Genomic DNA, 19,547 nt, shown 5'->3' on the forward strand with positions numbered 1-19,547 from the left:
TGAAATTGGCTCTCCTTTTTCTTCTTCCACCTTTCTTTTCATTTATTTATTTTATTCTTGTGTACACTGTTCCTGGAGATTGATCTAAAGGTGTCGGTAATGTCCCAGAAATCATTGTCTCATTTCTGCCATTGGTGCCACACGTCACGCTCCAGCTGGGTTTTTTTCTTCTTTTGGGGGGTTCATTGGAGATAACAGTCGAATGGAAATAACAGAATGATTCAGGGAGCTGAACTCTGATGATCTAAGTTTGAAGCCAGCCTGCATAGTAAATTCCATGATACTCTTTATCTCCAATTAGCTGGCAGTGATTCCACTAATGAGATTGATAAAACTCCAGCCTAGAGTAAAGTAGAACAAATTCAACCCACATGACTAGCACACACAGAAAAATGGCCAATGGAATTTCCTGCTGGGGCTTACCTTTAAATGTTATTTTCTGACTTTATCCTCCTATGTAATTAATACAACATGTGAAGGCTACCAATGATTGATTAATTTAAAATTCTGTCACTCACTATTTCTTCTCTTCTTCTACACTTCTTTATTTCTTTTGTGCTGTTCTTGAAGCTCGAACTCGGGGCCTTCGTGCTTGTCTTTTCATATGTTTTATATAACTTGTTTCAGTTTTGTTGTTCTAATGTTACGTTTGTTTATGTTGCTTTATATAACTTACTTTTATATCTCACAAAAGTAACTTTTACCTTGGTACTGGTGGCTCATGCCTGTAATCCTCCTCAGGAGGCTGACATCGAGGATCACAGTTTGAAGCCAGCACAAGCAGAAAAGTCTGGGAAATTCTTATTTCCACTACACTACCAAATATACAAGAAGTGGAGCTATGACTCAAGTAGTCAATTGTTGGCCTTGAGCAAGAGAACTCAGAGCTCTGAGTGCAAGGTCAAACCCTGGACTGGCACAAAAATAAAACTTTCATTACCTTATATGATATTAGGATTACTGATGTCAGAATCAAGTCCTAGTTTTAAGGACCAACTTTTGTAGCAGGTGCTACTTGTGATTTTTTCCCTAGGAAATTTTATGCTTGTTTTTTCCTTGCCTTATATTTGCATTCCACTAATGACATTCTTATTTTTTGTTTGGAGGGACATTTCCAAAATTCAATGACATATAAAAAAGCATGTCTTGAATTTTTCTTTATTTTAAATAGGAAAGGGAAACGCTGATTCTGAATCCAGCAGAGAGTGAATGATGGTTTGATTGCAGAGCTGTTAAATCTATTCCTGGATGTGGGAGACTGTGATTTGCAGTGCTTTGGTGGATGAGTTTTCATGCAGCTTCACAATAATCTTCTATGATGTCACAGTCAACTTTGCCATTACAACAGATAGGTGTCAGCCACTTATCTCACCCTTACGTGGACTTTAGATACACAAAGTAGGAAAAAAATAATTAGAAGAATGTACTATTAACCACAAGATCACAGCTTGATGAGCTTTCCTGACTGAATTCAGAGATTACATGAGCAGGGCAGTTTCATCTACACAAGGCTACTAAGCACTAAGGACCAGGCAATGTTGTAGGCAACTGGAGAAACAGATGTGAATACAGCTGCAAGAGGCCTGTTCCATGAACCTTTCATGCTGAAGGAGAAAAACAGAAATTACAATTATAATGTCAATATTTCAGAAGGCTGGTAATGTGGGGAAACAGCTTCACATTGAGGTTGGGTGGAAGGTACATATGATCTAACAGCAAGGGACATCATCCATGCAATTATTGCTTTTCCATGCTGGCTCCAGTCTCAATCCCAGATCTCATCCTTCTGAGTAGCAAATTATAGGTATGAGGCACCTGCAGTGAGCTATTTTATATAAATATCTATAACCAATTTTTGGTAAGTTTCTTGGAAATTTCTTGAGAGGAAGGTTCAAAATTAAATATATTATGTGTTTTAAACTTTCTTATCATTATCTTCTAATTATTTGAATATGAGCTGTCTTCCTCACTTTTGTGAAAAATCAAGGCATTTTTTTTTCATTGTTCAAATCCTGGTGAGGGTAGGAAAACCACAGCTCCTTTGCCAAACTAGAAAAAAAATTGTGAATTCAACTTACCAGTTTTTCCAAATATATGTCATGTCCTTGATGGATTTTTCATCTTCAACAATGTTAGATGAGTGAAATTATAAATGGGAGAAAATCAACCACATAGTAGCAAGTTTATCACAATGACAGATATAAGCTCTCCACTTTCTACTGAATAAATCATTTGCCACAAGCATTAAAAATCTTGAATAAAAACTTGGAGATTCTTTCTCTTTATATAAAGTTGGATTTTTGTTTTGTTTTGTTTTGTTTTTGGTTCGACGTGGGGCTTGATCTCAGGGCCTGGGAAAGACCCTCAGCTATTAGATCAAGGAAAGCACTCTACCACTTGAGCCACAGCACGACTTCTATTTTTCTGGTGGTTATTTAGAGATGAGCCTCACAGAGTTTGCTGCTCAGGCTGACTTTGAACTGCAATCCACAGATCTGAGCCTCCTGAATAGCTAGAAATACAGACATGAGCCACCAGAACCTGGCCAAAGTTGTAATTTATCAGTTTTGCTGGCTTGAATGAATATCAAGGAAAAAATAGAAACTAAAATTGTTAGCTTATGCTAAAATTTCCAATAGTTTTACCATGAAGAATAGTGAAATATTTAGAATTACATATTTTGAGAGTATATAATTGATTAAATCTTTTTGTTGTAAAATAATAAAATATTTCTCTTTTTTTGTAGACACTGAAGTCTGAGTTCAGAACTTATAATTGTTGGCAGGCACTCTCCTGTATGAGCCACATCCTTCTGATCATTTTTAATCAATCATCTATTAAATAATTTGAAGCTCACAAGTAATCTTTTGCTAAGATTTAGTAAAATAAGCCTAAACTCCTACCTTTTGAGTAACAGAAGAAATCCTAATATCTAGATATATAGACTCGAAAAATGAAATACCCTAAGAACAATCTTATCAATAAATGGCTAGATGATTAGATTAGAATGACTAGATCATTCCCAAAACAGATGTAGGTTTCTAAGGAATACATGAAAATATTCACATCTTTAATAATCAAGGAAATGCAATTCAAATCTATATTGAAGTTTCATGTCTGCCTAAGCAGAATCCTTATTAAAAAAGAAAACAAAAATACTCATAAGGAAGTAGGGAAAGATACCCTACACAATGTTGGCAATTAAATGAATCAGTGCAGCAACAGAAACTAGTGTGGAAGTTCCACCCAAGAAATCCTACATATACACCTGAAGAAGTGTAAGTCAGCCTTATAGTAGAGCTATCTGCACACACATATTTTATAGTAGGATTCAAATGATCACATTCCAGAATCGGCCTCCACAGGCAGAAAAGTGTGTAAAACTGTTATCTCCAAATAAGAATTAAAAAGATCTGGGAGTAGAGCTGTAGACCAAGTGGCAGAGTACCAGCTTTAATGGAAAAAATCCAATCAAGAGAATAAGGCCCCAGGTTCAAGCCTCAGGACTGGCAAACATACACACACACACACACACACACACACACACACACACACACTCACACACACACACACACTCACACACACACACACACACACACACACAATGCTGCCTATATTTTTAGTAAGTTTCTTAATACCCTAAAATTCATGTACCTATGACAAAGCTTAATATAATGGGAAAGTGATATTTATAATGATAAACTCTTACTGAAGAACCCAGGTATTTTTTCTTGATTTGTTTCGTTTTTGTGCTCATTGGACTTGAACTCACAGCCTAAGTGCTGTGCCTGAGCGTTTTTGTTCAAGGTTGGTGCTCTACCACTTAGTTACTCTGCCACTTTCCAGGTTTGTGGTAGTTCGTTGGAGATAAAGAGTCTCAAGGACTCTGTCCTCCACTCACTGATTTCAAACTGCAATTCTCAGATTTCACATTCCTGAATCGGTAGAATTAGAGGCCTGATCCACCAATGCCAGGCTAGAACCTGAGTATTTTCACCACTGCTCATTGAAAGAGTTCAAATCTTTTTACTCCAGAATACTTACCAAGCACAATTCTCTCTGAATGGCAATTAAGCAAATACAGAGGCGCCCATTGTTCACACCTGTAAATCCTAGCTACTGAAAAGTCTGAGATCCGAGGATAGTGTTCAAAGCCAGTCCAGACAGGAAAATCTGGGAGAAATTTAGTCCCAATTAAACAGAAAAGTGCCATATGTTAAGCTATGGCTGTAACAGTAGAGCTCTACCTTAATCAATTATCTCAGAGACACCTCAGACCCTGAGTTCAAAGCCCTAGACCAGTGCACATGCGCACACGCGTGCACAATTTTATAACATAGTTCTCAAACTCAGCAAGGTGCCATATTAATCCCTTAATGTCATGCTTTACTATGAGAATTGGAAAAGTCTAACCTCTGGCATGGGCTACATTCCATGCTGGTAAACATCATCTGGAGAGAGTAATTACCTCAGAGCCAGTCGGAACGACCCAGACTAGAAGTATGAGTGAGGTGGTGCAGGAACAGGGCCCTACTCCCCTATTCACCTAGACCAAAAGCAGGAGTATGGTGACACAGACACGCAACCCCCACTCACGCAGACCTGAAGCAGGAGTGAGGAAACATAGGTACATGGCCCCCACTCATCCAGAAATGAAGCGTGAGTGAGGTGAAAAGGGGATTAGCTTCCACTTATCCAGCCAGGAAGCCGTAGTGAGGTGGTGCAGGCACATGGCTCCTACCCACCCCTACCAGAATCAGCAGTGAGGTGACACAGGCACCATAGCCCCTACTCCCCTACTCACACACACCAGAAGTAGAAGCGAGATGACACAGGCACATGACCACCCACCCACCTAGACTAGAAGTAGGAGTGAGGTGATACGGGCACGTGGCCCCCACGCAGCCAGACCAGAAGCGACAGTGAGATTGTACAGGCACAAGGCACCTACCGACCCAGACCAGAATCAGGAGTGAAGTGACACAGGCACGCAGCCCCAACTTATCCAGCCAGGAAACAGAAGTGAGGTGATGGTCTTATGCCGCCACACCAGAAGAGCCTAGCATTCTATGGTGGCCCCCTTCCCTTTCGGCCTTTGTGAAGGGTGGCTGGGTTTCATGATGCACTCCAGATGTCAAGGGTCTGGAGCTAAGGATGCTGCCACCCTCCCCCAACTGGAACTGCACCTGCTGCAGCTATGGTAGCAAACTTAATTAGTTCTAATTCACAGAACATATACTATGATCTATGAGTTTCTTCAGGTACTGCCAGCCATTTGCTAGTCAATTAATATTATAGTTGCCAATGTCTAAGTGCTCACTGACTTGTAAATATGCTGGAATGGAAATCCTACTATCACTGCTGTCTTTTCATTTCTAGAAATGATGATTTGAAATGGCCCTTGTGAAGAGAAGAGGGGACATGGACCCAACTATTAAATAGCGCATTTGGGTGACACTATATTGGCCCAAGAATGAGTCGACACAGCTGGTATCCAGGTGTTTTGGGTTAGTCTTTTGGGTCATGCTTTCTGTTTGGCCTTGGAGAGTCTTAGGCTTCTCATTGTAGCCACAGAAGATGGGAAAGTAACTGCCAAAGGCTTATACATACAGGAGCCATTTAATTTCTGCCCTTCTGAGATGGCATCTTACTACCTATCCAAAATGGCCTTTAACTTACCAGGCTTCTGCTTAAGCCTGCCAAGTGATGGAATTACAGGCTTACCATACCACACCCAACTATTTGTCATGGGCCATTTGAAATAGAAAATTCATGACATGTGTGCTGTATCTACTAACACACTTGTGCAAAGATCAAATAACTTACAACCCAGTTGTTAAGAATATAGACTCAGATTCAACTGAATTTCAAATTCAATTTTGGTTATTTACCTGCTTTTGGTTAAAGAGGAAGAGACTATATCACTGTGCTTTATTCACTTGTATAAAAATGTGGATGGATCCATGGACAGATGGCTCATGCCTATAATCTTACTCAGGTCGTTGAGATGGAAAGATTATGTTTCAAACCCAACTCGGGCAGAAAAGTCCCTATGAGATACTTAGGTCCAGTGAATCACTCAGAAACCGGAAGTGGGGGGCTAAGAAATTGGCTCAGTGGTAAAGTGCTTGCTTTGCAAGCATGAGGATATTCGTTCGATTCCTCAGCACCACATGAGCAGAAAAAGCTGGAAGTGGTGCTAAGGTTCAAGTGGTAGAGTGCTAGCCATAAGCTGAAGAGCTGAGAAACAGCGCCCAGACCCAGATATCAGGCCCCATGAACAACAACAACAACAACAACAACAAAAACCAACACAGAAGTGGGGCTGTAGCTCAAGTGGTAGAGTGCTAGAAATTGGATCAGGGACTGCACCCAGACCCTGAGTTCAAGTACCACAAAGTACAAAAAAAAATGTGATTGGATAGTGGTATTTTCCATCTCCTAGGTTTATGATTATTCAATAATCAGCATTTATTGAGCATTTCCTATGGAAAAGAGGTATTTTTCCTCACCAGCAAGTGATTTATGATGCTGCAGAGCATGCAATGGATACCCTCTACTTCAGTGGAGAATTGAATGCAAATTTTGTGGGTCCTATTAGAATAGCAGCTCAGGAGCAAAACTGATAAGGATTCAAGCTCTCTGTTAAACCAAACTGTAGCCATTATGATTTTTTTAAAGCAATAATTTATTTAGACATTGGTGGATCATGCCTTTAAATCTCACAGCTTAGGAGGCTGAGATCTGAGGAGCATGATTTCAGACAAGCCCAAGCAGGAAAGTCCATGAGACTTGTCTCCAATTAATCAGTGATAAACCCAGAAAAAGAGGCATGGCTTAATAGAGTATTATTCCTAAGGAAAAAGCTCTATTTATGCTGCCCTAACCCTTCAATTCCTATGTTGGGACATTCCCACCTACAATGCTGCTAGACCATGCCTTCCCTTGGTATTTTTGTCTACAGCCTATAGGCTGTTTAGCTCTTGATTTGGTAATGGCATGATACCTGTATGGAATATACTGCCCAGAAAAAACAACTATGATATAAGCAATGCTTGACAACGTGTTGAATCCAAAGTTGCAGTGGTAAGGATGTTTTCTGTTTAAGTTTTTACTTCAGTTAATTGCTTTGAAAAGATTATCTCCTTATTTAATTTACTCGAGGAAATCAAAAGTTAATATTTGGGACTTTTGCTGAAATTTGAAACTAGGCAAGTAAGAGCACCCATTGTCCCTAAATTCATCATTTAAAATTATTAAAACTTTATTCATATGTTTTAGTCGTCAGAAATTTGAGCCAAGCATGGGAACTCACACTTGTAATGCTACCTGATGGGACTTGACTAATGCAGAGAGGACTATGATTTGATGCTAGCCCAGGCAAAACATTCACAATATTGGATCTCAATCAATATCTGAAACCAATGCATTGTGCTTTTTATTTCATCTACACAGAAAGGGTAAAAAGAAGGATTGTGGTCCATAATGGCCTGGTCATAAACATAAAATCCTAACACAAAAAAATGTCTCAAGCAGAGCTGGATGCAGGTGATTCATGCCTGTAGTCTTAGCTACTCAGGAGGCTGAGATCTGTAGATCACAGTTCAAAGCCATCCCAGGCAGGAAAGTCCATGAGACTCATCTCCAATAAACCATTAGAAAACCAGTAGTGGTGCTGTGGCTCAAGCAGTAAAGCATTCGCCTTGAGCTGAAGAGCTCAGGGACAGCGCCCAGGCACAGAGTTTAAAACACATGACCAACAAAAACAAAAATGACTAATGGAAAAAAAGCAGATGTATGGCTCAACTGGTAGAGCACCTACCTAAAGTGCATGAGGCCCTGAGTTTAAGTTCTAGGATAAAAATGAGGGAAGGTGGATATATGGAAGGAAGAAAAGAAGGAAGGGAGGAATTATTCTGTATATTGTACTTGCCTAGTTATTTCATTAAGGTGGCTTCTCATTCCTTTTTCTTTTTTTTTCTGTCTATTGTGGAGCTTGAACTCAGGTCCTGGATCCTGCCCCTGAGCTTTTGTGCTCAAAGCTAGTGCTCTACCACTTTGAGTTACATGGTCAATTATGGGTTTCAGTGGTTAAATGAAAATAAGAATCTCATAGATTTTCCTGACCAAGCTGGTGTTGAACCTTGATCCTTAGAACTCAGCCTTCTGACTAGCTAGATTTACAGGTATGAACCACTGGCTCTGAGCACTCACTTGTTTTCTTTCTTTCTATTTTTTATCAGTCATGGGACTTGAACTCTTGGTGCTGTCCCTGAGCTCTTCAGCTGAACTGAAGCACTCCACCAGAGTCCACTTATGGTTTTCTGATTGCTAACTGGAGATAAGAATCTCATTAGAGTGGTTCAGAAGCAGACAGCAGAGGAGAAGCTATAGGCTAAACAAGCTCCAGCATAGAAAGCAGTTTTAGTGTTCCTAAACACTGTTTAGTGAAAAGTCCTAGGCTACAGAATCACCCCAAGTGTGACATCACAGTACAGAGAGTTTGGCCCAAGAGGGAAAATGCAGGCAAGGAGGCAGAACTGAGCACTTGCTAGTAACTAAGGCTGCAACGGATGCGGCAGTAGTGACACTGGCCATAGCGGCCATAGCTATAACAGAGACAGTTCTGGAAAGCAGCACCAGACACAGGGGGTGAGCAGATTCTACTCATTACCAGCAAGAACTGCCAAGGAGCAGATATCTTCATCCTGCAGATCGCACACCAGAGACGACTCAGGAACCAACACTCTAGAATGAGTAGAACCCTGACATCCTCACTCATTCTCAGGGAGAAGAGGAGGGAAAGCCATCCCTCCCAAACGACCAGAGATCTCCATTTTCCATACTGACAAAGGCCCCGCTGAGCAACTAGCTCCAACTCAGGCCTTGGAAGAAAAGAAAAGAGTCATTTAGCAGGTCACAAGAACCTAACCTAACCTGCCAGGCTCAGCTACACCCAGGGGAAATCACACAGCCCAGATAGAGGAAGATCCGTCTCCCACCTCAGGAGAGACTTTCTTTACTGTGTAAACCCAACCAGAGGCTGCCCCTCCCTACAGCAGCTTAGAAAATCAACTAAAATTCAGTAAACACAAACCCTGAGAATGGATCCAGGCTGGGCCCTGTGAGTGTCTCTGGAGCTAGCCCATCAGGGAAAAGCAAGTTTGCTGAAAGGCTTCAACCCTACCCAGAACCTAGCGTCATCACAGCATCTCCAAACTAAAGGAAATAGCCATCTCCCTCTTTTGTGATACAAAGCAGATCTCCCTCATATTGAACTAGCCTGGGAAGAGGATCACAAAATCCTGGGTAAAGCAGAGCATTATTCTGCCTGCTCAAACAAACTGACTGAAGAATCCAATCAAGCCACAGGAAAACCAAACACCACAAGCAGACCAGAGACTCCACCAAGAGACTGGTAATGGACACAGTGGAGATAAATGACCTTCCAATCCCTCCTCCAAAAATGGAACTGTGTTTGTACCTTTTTTAATTTTATTTTCTAATTGCTTTCTATTAATCTTTTTTTCCTCTCATAATTTTTATTTTAGGTGTATATGTGTGTGTGTGCTTTTCTTTTATCTCTTCTAATTTTTGGTATTTTTTATTTTCTTTTTTCTCTTTCTTTCTTTTTTGTGTGACTTAATTGCTATTCTGCTCGTCCCCATATATATACCCGTCATCAATTATTAGACCTTATACCCCATGGTATACACACTTAATCCAGAAATTTATTACTCAATTCATAAGCTCTTAGGCTTAAATTCTTTAGTAGCAATATTATATCTTTATACCTATATAATTTCCTGTTTGTGTTTTTTTTTTTTTGCTGGTCATGGGGCCTGGGCACTGTCCTTCAGCTCTTTAGCTCAAGGCTAGTGCTCTACCACTTTTAGCCACAGCTCCACTTACAGGTTCTTCTGTTTATGTGGTGCTGATGAATCGAACCCAAGGTCTAAGCATGCAAGGCAAACACTCTACCACTGAGCCACTTTCCTAGCCCTAATTTTTTTAATAACTAATTTAAGCACTTTTATTTTTAGTTTTTCATGTCTCCTATTCCTTCCCTCCAGTCATTGTATCCTTCTCTCAATATCATTTATTTAAACTTACATAATTTTTGTATTACATTGTTTAAATTCAAATTTTTATTTCTATTTTTCTTCTTTTCTTTCTTTATTATTTTAATTTAATTTAATTTTATTTGTGAACATACTGTACAGAGGGGTTACAATTACATGGGCAGGATAATGCATACATTTCTTACCAAGCATTGCTGCCTCCTCCTTTGTTTACCCTTTACATCCCTTCCCAGCCTCCCCCCACACCCCACCCAATCATCCCCCCCCCGCACTGATGTTGTAAAGCTCGTTTTCAACATGACAACTTGTACTTCTCATTGTTGCAACAAGTCCACCTGTATCCTTAAACGACTTGTTTTTCCCCATCTCCTCCACAAGTTATACCGACATAAAATATAGTGAAAGCAGGGGTTACACTGTGGGGGAGGGACATACAAAGAAATAATCTTACAAATGCGTTAGAAACACATGCATGAAGGAAAAAAACATTAAAATACATATCTAAGGGTTCATTTTCCTAACATCATATTATCTGAACTTTTCTGCTTGACTCAAACATATACTAGATATTGCAAATAAGGGAAACCATGGGACCTATGTTTCTTTGATCCTAGCTTACTTCACTTAATATAATTTTTTCCAAGTTTTTCCATTTCCTAACAAATGGGGCGATGTCATTCTTTCTGATGGAGGCATAGAATTCCATTGTGTATATATACCACATTTTCTTGATCCATTCATCTACTGAGGGGCATCTAGGTTGGTTCCATATCTTAGCTAGGGTAAATAATGCTGCAATAAACATAGTTGTTCTGGTTGTTTGTAAACATTTGGGTAAATGCCCAAAAGTGGGATTGCTGGGTCATAGGGGAGCTCTATGTGAAGTCTTTTGAGGAACCTCCATACTGCTTTCCAAAGTGGTTGAACAAGTTTACATTCCCTCCAACAGTGAAGTAAGGTTCCTTTCTGTCCACATCCCCTCCAGCATCTATTGTTGTTAGAGTTCTTGATTTTTGCCATTCTAACTGGAGTGAGGTGGTATCTCAATGTTGTTTTGATAGGAATGTTGAGCATTTCTTCATGTGTCTATTGGCCATTGTTCTTTCTTCTTCAGAGAAGTTTCTCTTTAAGTCTTAAGCCCACTTATATATCGGGCAGTTGTTTCTTTGAGGATTTGTTGTTGGGGGATTTAATTTTTTGGGTTCCGGGTATGTTTTAGATATGAGAAACTTGTCCGTTGTATGGCTAGTGAAGATCTTCTCCCAAACCACAGGCTTTCTATTGATCTTGCTAGCTATTTCCTTTGCCATGCAGAAGCTCTGCAACTTTATACAATCCCATTTGTCCAACCTTTCTTTGATTTGTTGTGTTTTCCGGTCACTATTCAGAAAATTTCGGCCTGAGCCAAGGAGACCTAGGGTTTCTTTTATTCCATCCAGTAATGTTTTCAGAGTGCCTGCTTTGACTTCGAGGTCTTTGATCCATTTGGAGTTGATTCTGGTGCAGGGTGATATATAAGGATCTAGCTTTAGTTTTCTACAAGTAGTTAACCAATTGTGCCAGCACCATTTATTGAAGAGGCTGTCTTTCTTCCATTCTATTGTTTTAGCTCCCTTATCGAAGATTAGTTGGCTATAGGTCTGTAGGTTCATTTCAGGGTTTTCAATTCTATTCCTTTGGTCCTTAGGTCTGTTCTTATGCCAGTACCAAGCTGTTTTGATTACCATGGCTTTAAGAGTAGAGTTTGAAATTTGGTATTGATATTCCTCCAGCAGTGTTCTTTCCTTTGAGGAGTGTTTCTGCTATTCGGGTTCTTTTATTGTTCCATATGAATTTTTGGATTGCCTCTTCTATTTCCTTGAAGAAAGAGGTTGGAATTTTGATAGGTATTGCGTTGAATTTGTAGATAGCCTTGGGAAGTATTGCCATTTTCACGATGTTAAACTTTCCTATCCAGGAGCATGGGAGGTTTTGCCATTTTCTAAGTTCTGTTATTATGTGCTTTTTCAAGTTTTTAAAGTTTTGATCATAGAGGTCCTTTTCTTCTTGCATTAAGTATTTTATTTTTTGTGGGTCTATTACAAATGGAGTTGCTTTCCTAATTTCAACCACGCTTTTCTCATTGTTTGCATACAGAAAACCCATTGATTTTTGAGGTTTAATTTTATACCCTGCTACTTTGCCAAAATTTTGTGATTTATTAATTTAAAACCCTTTCACTGACTATTTCTTCTCTTCTTCTACACTTCTTTATTTCTTTTGTGCTGTTCCTGAAGCTTGAACTCGGGGCCTTCGTGTTTATCTTTATATATCTTTTATATAACTTGTTTCAGTTTTGTTGTTCTAATGTTTCGTTTGTTTATGTTGCTTTATATACCTTATTTTTATATCTCAAAAAAGTAACTTTTAACTTGGTACTGGTGGCTCATGCCTGTAATCCTCCTCAGGAGGCTGACATCGAGGATCACAGTTTGAAGCAAGCACAGGCAGAAAAGCCTGGGAAATTCTTTTTTTTTTTTTTGGTCCGGTTGTGGGGCCTGAACTCTGGGCCTGAGCACTGTCCCTCAGCTCTTCAGCTCAAGGCCAGTGCTCTACCACTTGAGCCACAGCGCCACTTCCGGCTTTTTTCTTTTTGCTTATGTGGTGCTGAGGAATCGAACCCAGGGCCTCAGGCATGCAAGGCAAGCGCTCTACCACTGAGCCAACTTCCCAGCCCCAAGCCTGGGAAATTCTTATTAAAACTACAATACCAAATATACAAGAAGTGGAGCTGTGACTCAAGTAGTAAATTTTTGGACTTGAGCAAGAGCACTCAGAGCTCTGAGTGCAAGTCCAAACCCCCGGACTGGCACAAAAATAAAACTTTCTTTACCTTATATTATATTAGGATTACTGATGTCAGAATCAAGTCCTAGTTTTAAGGACCAACATTTGTAGCAGATGCAACTATTGATGTTTTCCCTAGGAAATTTTATGCTTGTTTTATTCCTTGCCTTGTATTTACATTCCACTAATGGCATTCTTATTTTTTTTGTTTGGAAGGACATTTCCATAAGTCAATTACATTAAAAAGCATGTCTTGATATTTTCTTTATTTTAAATAGGAAAGGGAAACTCTGTCCGAATCCAGCAGACAGCGAATGATGGTTTGATTGCAGAGCTGTTAAATCTATTCCTGGATGTGAGAGGCTACGATTTGCAGTGCTTTGGTGGAAGAGTCTTCATGCAGCTTCACAATAAACTTCTATGATGTCACAGTCAACTTTGCCATTACAACAGATAGGTGTCAGCCACTTATTTCACCCTTACGTGGACTTTAGATACACAAAGAGCAAAAAAATAATTAGAAGAATTAACTATTAACCAAAAGATCACAGGTTGATGAGCTTTCCTGACTGAATTCTGAGATTACATGAGCAGGGCAGTTTCATCTACACAAGGCTACTAAGAACTAAGGACCAGGCAATGTTGTAGGCAACTGGAGAAACAGATGTGAATACAGCTGCAAGTGGCCTGCTCCATGAACCTTTCATGCTGAAGGAGAAAACCAGAAAATACAATGATAATGTCAATATTTCAGAAGGCTGGTAATGGGAGACAGCTTCGCATTGAGGATGGGAGGAAGGCACATATGATCTAACAGCAAGGGACATCATCCATGCAATTATTGCTTTGCCATGCTGGCTCCAATCTCAATCCCAGATCTCATCCTTCTGAGTAACATATTATAGGTATGAGGCAACTGCAGTGAGCTCTTTGATATAAATATCTATAACCAATTTTTGCTAAGTTTCTCGGAAGTTTCTTGAGAGGAAGGTTCAAAATTAAATATATTATATGTCTTAAACATTCTTTTCATTATCTTCTAATTATTTGAATATGAGCTGTCTTCCTCACATTTGGGAAATTTTTTTTCATTGTTCAAATCCTGGGGAGGGATGGAAAACCCAGTTTCTTTTCCAAACTTGAAAAAAAATAGTCATTTCAACTTACCAGTTTTGCGAAATAGTATGTCATGTCCTTGATGGATTTTTCATCTTCAACAATGTTAGATGAATGAAATTATAAATGGGAGAAAATCAACCACATAGTAGCAAGTTTATCACAATGACAGATATAAGCTGTCCACTTTCTACCAGATAAATCATTTGCCACAAGCATTAAAAATCTTGAATAAAAACTTGGAGATTCTTCCTCTTTATATAAAGTTGGATTTTTGTTTTGTTTTGTTTCGTTTTTGGTTGGTCATGGGGCTTTATCTTGGGGCCTTGGGGCAGTCCCTCATCTATTCAGATCAAGGAAAACACTCTACCACTTGAGCCACAGCACTACCTCTATTTTTCTGGTGGTTATTTAGAGATGAGCCTCACAGAGTTTGCTGCTCAGGCTGACTTTGAACTGCAATCCTCAGATGTCAGCCTCCTGAGTAGCTAGAAATACAGACATGAGCCACCAGCACCTGGCCAAAGCTGTATTTTATCAGTTTTGTTGGCTTGAATGATTACCAAGGAAAAAATAGAAACTAAAATTGTTAGCTTATGCTAAAATTTCCAATAGTTTTACCATGAAGAATAGTGAAATATTTAGAATTACATATTTTGAGAGTATATAACTGATTAAATTTTATTGTTTTAAAATACTTAAATATATCTTTTTTTGTAGACACTGAAGTTTGAGTTCAGAACTTGTACTTGTTGGCAGGCACACTCCTGTGCGAGCCACATTCTTCAGATCATTTTTAATCAATCATCAATTAAATAATTTGAAGCTCACAAGTCATCTTTTGCTAAGATTAAGTAAAATAAGCCTAAACTCCTGCCTTTTGAGTAACAGAAGAAATCCTAATATGTAGATGTATAGACTCAAAAAAATGAAACAACCTAAGAACAATCTTATCAATAAATAGGCAAGTGAATTGACTACATCATTCCCCAAAACAGATATAGGTGTCTAAGGAATACATGAAAATATACAACATCTTTAATAATCAAGGCAATGCAAATCATATCTATGTTGAGCTTTCATGTCTGCCTAAGCAGAATGCCTTTTAATCCTACATATACACCTGAAGAAATGTAAGTCAGCCTTATAGTAGAGCTATCTGCACACACATATTTTATAGCAGGATTCAAAGAATCATATTCCAGAATCGGCCTCCACAGGTAGAAAAGTGTTTAAAACTGTTATCTCAAAATAAAAATTAAAAAGATCTGGGAGTAGAGCTGTGGACCAAGTGGCATAGTACCAACCTTAATGGAAAAAATCCAATCAAGAGATTAAGGCCCCAGGTTCAAGCCTCAGGACTGGCAAACATACACACACACACACACACACACACACACACACACACACACACACACACACACACACACATACACAAAATGCTGCCTATATTTTTAGTAAGTTTCTTAATACCCTAAAATTCATGTACCTATTACAAAGCTTAATATAAGGGAAAGTGATATTTATAATGATAAACTCTTACTGAAGAACCCAGGTTTTTTTTCTTGATTTGTTTCGTTTTTGTGCTCATTGGACTTGAACTCACAGCCTAAGTGCTGTGCCTGAGCGTTTTTGTTCAAGGTTGGTGCTCTACCACTTAGTTACTCTGCCACTTTCCAGGTTTGTGGTAGTTCGTTGGAGATAAAGAGTCTCAAGGACTCTGTCCTCCACTCACTGATTTCAAACTGCAATTCTCAGATTTCACATTCCTGAATCGGTAGAATTAGAGGCCTGATCCACCAATGCCAGGCTAGAACCTGAGTATTTTCACCACTGCTCATTGAAAGAGTTCAAATCTTTTTACTCCAGAATACTTACCAAGCACAGTTTTCTCTGGATGGCAATCAAGCAAATATAGAGGCGCCCATAGTTCACACCTGTAAATCCTAGCTACTGAAAAGTCTGAGATCCGAGGATAGTGTTCAAAGCCAGTCCAGACAGGAAAATCTTGGAGAATTTTAGTCCCAATTAATCACAGAAATGCTATATGTTGAGCTGTGGCTGAAGCAGTAGAGCTCTACCTTAATCAAATATCTCAGAATCACTTCAGACCCTGAGTTCAAGGCCCAAGACCAGTGCACATGCGCACACACATGCACAATTTTATAACATAGTTCTCAAACCCAGCAAGGTTCCATCTTAATCCCTTAATGTCATGCTTTGTTATGAGAACTGGAAAAGTCTAACCTCTGGCATGGGCTGCAGTCCATGATGGTAAACAGCATCTGGATAGAGTAATTACCTCAGAGCCAATCAGACCGATCCAGACTGGAAGTACAAGTGAGGTGGTGTAGACACATGGCCCTGACTCCCCTGTTCACCCAGACCAAAAGCAGGAGTATGGTGACACAGGCACGCAACCCCCACTCACGCAGACCTGAAGCAGGAGAGAGGAAACATGGGTACATGGCCCCCACTCATCCAGAAATGAAGCGGGAGTGAGGTCAAAAGGGCATTAGCCCAGACTTATCCAGCCAGGAAGCAGTAGTGAGGTGGTGCAGGCACATGGCTCCTACCCACCCCTACCAGTATCAGCAGTGAGGTGACACAGGCACCATGACCCCTACTCCCCTACTCATGCACACCAGAAGCAGGAGTGAGGTGACACAAGCACACAACCCCACACTCACCTAGACTGGAAGTAGGAGTGAGGTGACATGGGCACGGGCCCCCATGCAGCCCGACCAGAAGCCAGAGTGAGGTTCTACAGGCACACGGCAACTACCGACCCAGACCAGAATCAGGAGTGAAGTGATACAGGCACACAGCCCCAACTTAACCAGCCAAGAAACAGAAGTGAGGTGAGGGTCTCATGACACACCATAAGAGCCTAGCATTCTATGGTGGCCCCCTTCTCTTTCGGCCTTTGTGAAGGGTGGCTGGGTTTCATGATGCACTCCAGAGGTCAAGGGACTGGAGCTAAGGATGCTGCTGCCATCCCCCAACTGGTACTGCACCTGCTGCAGCTATGGTAGCTAACTTAATTGGTTCTAATTCACAAAACATATATTATGAACTATGAGTTTGTTCAGGTACTGCGCGCCACTTGCTAGTCTCTTAATATTATAGTTGCCAATGTCTAAGTGCTCACTGACTTGTAAATATGCTGGAATGGAAATCCTACTATCACTGCTGTCTTTTCATTTCTAGGAATGATGATTTTGAAATGGCCCTTCTGGAGAGAAGGAGAGGGGACATGGACCCAACTATTAAATAGTGCCTTTGGGTGACAGTATATTGGCCCAAGAATGAGTCGACCCAGCTTGTATCCAGGTGTTTTGGGTTAGTCTTTTGGGTCATGCTTTCTGTTTGGCCGTGGAGAGTCTTAAGCTTCTCATTGTAGACACAGAAGATGGGAAAGTAACTTCCAAGGCTTATATATTCAGGAGCCATTTACTTTCTGCCCTTCTGAGATGGCATCTTACTCCATAGCCAAAATGGTCTTGAACTTACCAGGCTTCTGCTTAAGCCTGCCAAGTGATGGAATTACAGGCTTACCATACCACACCCAACTATGTGTCATGGGCCATTTGAAATAGAAAATTCATGGGGCTGGGAAGGTGGCTCAGTGGTAGAGCGCTTGCCTTGCATGCTCAAGCCCTGGGTTCGATTCCTCAGCACCACATAAGCAAAAAGAAAAAAGCCGGATGTGGAGCTGTGGTTCAAGTGATAGAGCACTAGCTTTGAGTGGAAGAGCTGAGGGACAGCACTCAGGCCCAGAGTTCAGGCCCCACAACCAGACCCCCCCCAAAAAAAAAGAATGTTCAAAAAAAAAAAAGAAATAGAAAATTTATAACATTTGTGCTGTATCTACTAACAAAATTGTGCAATGATCAAATAACTTACAACCCAGTTGTTAAAAATATAGCCTCAGATTCAACTGAATTTCAAATTCAATTTTGGTTATTTACCTGCTTTTGGTTAAAGAGGAAGACACTTTATCACTGAGCTTTATTCACTTGTATAAAAATGTGGATGGAGCCATGGACAGATGGCTCATGCCTATAATCTTACTCAAGAAGTTGAGATGGAAAGATTATGTTTTAAACCCAACCCGGGCAGAAAAGTCCCTATGAGATACTTAGGTCCAGTGAATCACTCAAAAACCGGAAGTGGGGGCTAAGAATTTGGCTCAGTGGTAGAGTGCTTGCTTTGCAAGCATGAGGCCCTGAGTTCAATTTCTCAGCACCACATAAGCAGAAAAAGCTGGAAGTGGTGCAAAGGCGCAATTGGTAGAGTGCTAGCTGAGAGACAGCACCCAGACCCAGATATCAGGCCCCCTGAACAACAACAACAAAAAAATCAACACAGAAATGGGGTTGTCGCTCAAGTCGTAGAGTGCTAAAAAATGGATCACGGACTGCACCCAGACCCTGAGTTCAAATACGACAATGAACAACAAAAAAATGTGATTGGATAGTGGTATTTTCCATCTCCTAGGTTTATGATTATTCAATAATCAGAATTTATTGAGCATTTCCTATGGAAAAGAGGTATTTTTCCTCACCAGAAAGTGATTTATGATGCTGCAGAGCATGCAAAGGATACCCTCTACTTCAGTTGAGAATTGAGTGTGAATTTTTTTGGGTCCTATTAGAATAGCAGGTCAGGAGCAAAGTTGATAAGGATTCAAGCTCTCTGTTAAACCATACTGTAGCCATTTTGATTTTTGTTAAAGGAATAATTGATTTAGACATTGGTGCATGGCTATAATCTTCACATGCCTTCCCTTGTATATTTGCCTATAGCCTATAGGCTGTTTAGCCCTCAACTTTGGTGGTGGCATGATTCGTTTATGGAATATACTGCCCAGAAAAATACAACTATGATATAAGCAATGTATTAAATGTATTAAATCCAAAGTTGCAATGGTAAGGATGTTTAGTGTTTAACTTTTTTCTTTAGTTAATTGCTTTTAAAAGTTTGGGCTGGGAAGGTAGCTCAGTGGTAGAGTGCTTGCCTTGCATGCCTGAGGCCCTTGGTTCAATTCCTCAGCACCACATAAGCAAAAAGAAAAAATCCAGAAGTTTTGCTGTGGCTCAAGTGGTAGAGAGCGCTAGCCTTGAGCTGAAGAGCTGAAGGACAGCACCGAGGCCCAGAGTTCAGGCCCCACGACCGGACCCAAAAAAAATAAAAAATAAAATAAATTAAATGTATTTGCTTATTTAATTTACTCGAGGAAATCAAAAGTTAATATTTGGGACTTTTGCTGAAATTTGAAACTAGGCAAGTAAGAGCACCCATTGTCCCCAAATTCATCATTTGAATTTATTAAAACTTTATTCATATGTTTTAGTCGTCAGAAATTTGAGCCAAGCATGGGAGCTCACACTCGTAATGCTATCTGCGGTGTCTTGACTAATGCAGAGAGGACTATGATTTGATGCTAGCCCAGGCAAAACATTCACAATATTGGATCTCAATCAATATCTGAACCAATGCATTGTGCTTTTTATTTCATCT

The sequence above is a fragment of the Dipodomys merriami genome, unplaced genomic scaffold, assembly GCF_024711535.1.
Source record: "Dipodomys merriami isolate MVZ:Mamm:240054 unplaced genomic scaffold, mDipMer1.0.p SCAF_66, whole genome shotgun sequence".
In the NCBI taxonomy this organism is placed as follows: domain Eukaryota; kingdom Metazoa; phylum Chordata; class Mammalia; order Rodentia; family Heteromyidae; genus Dipodomys; species Dipodomys merriami.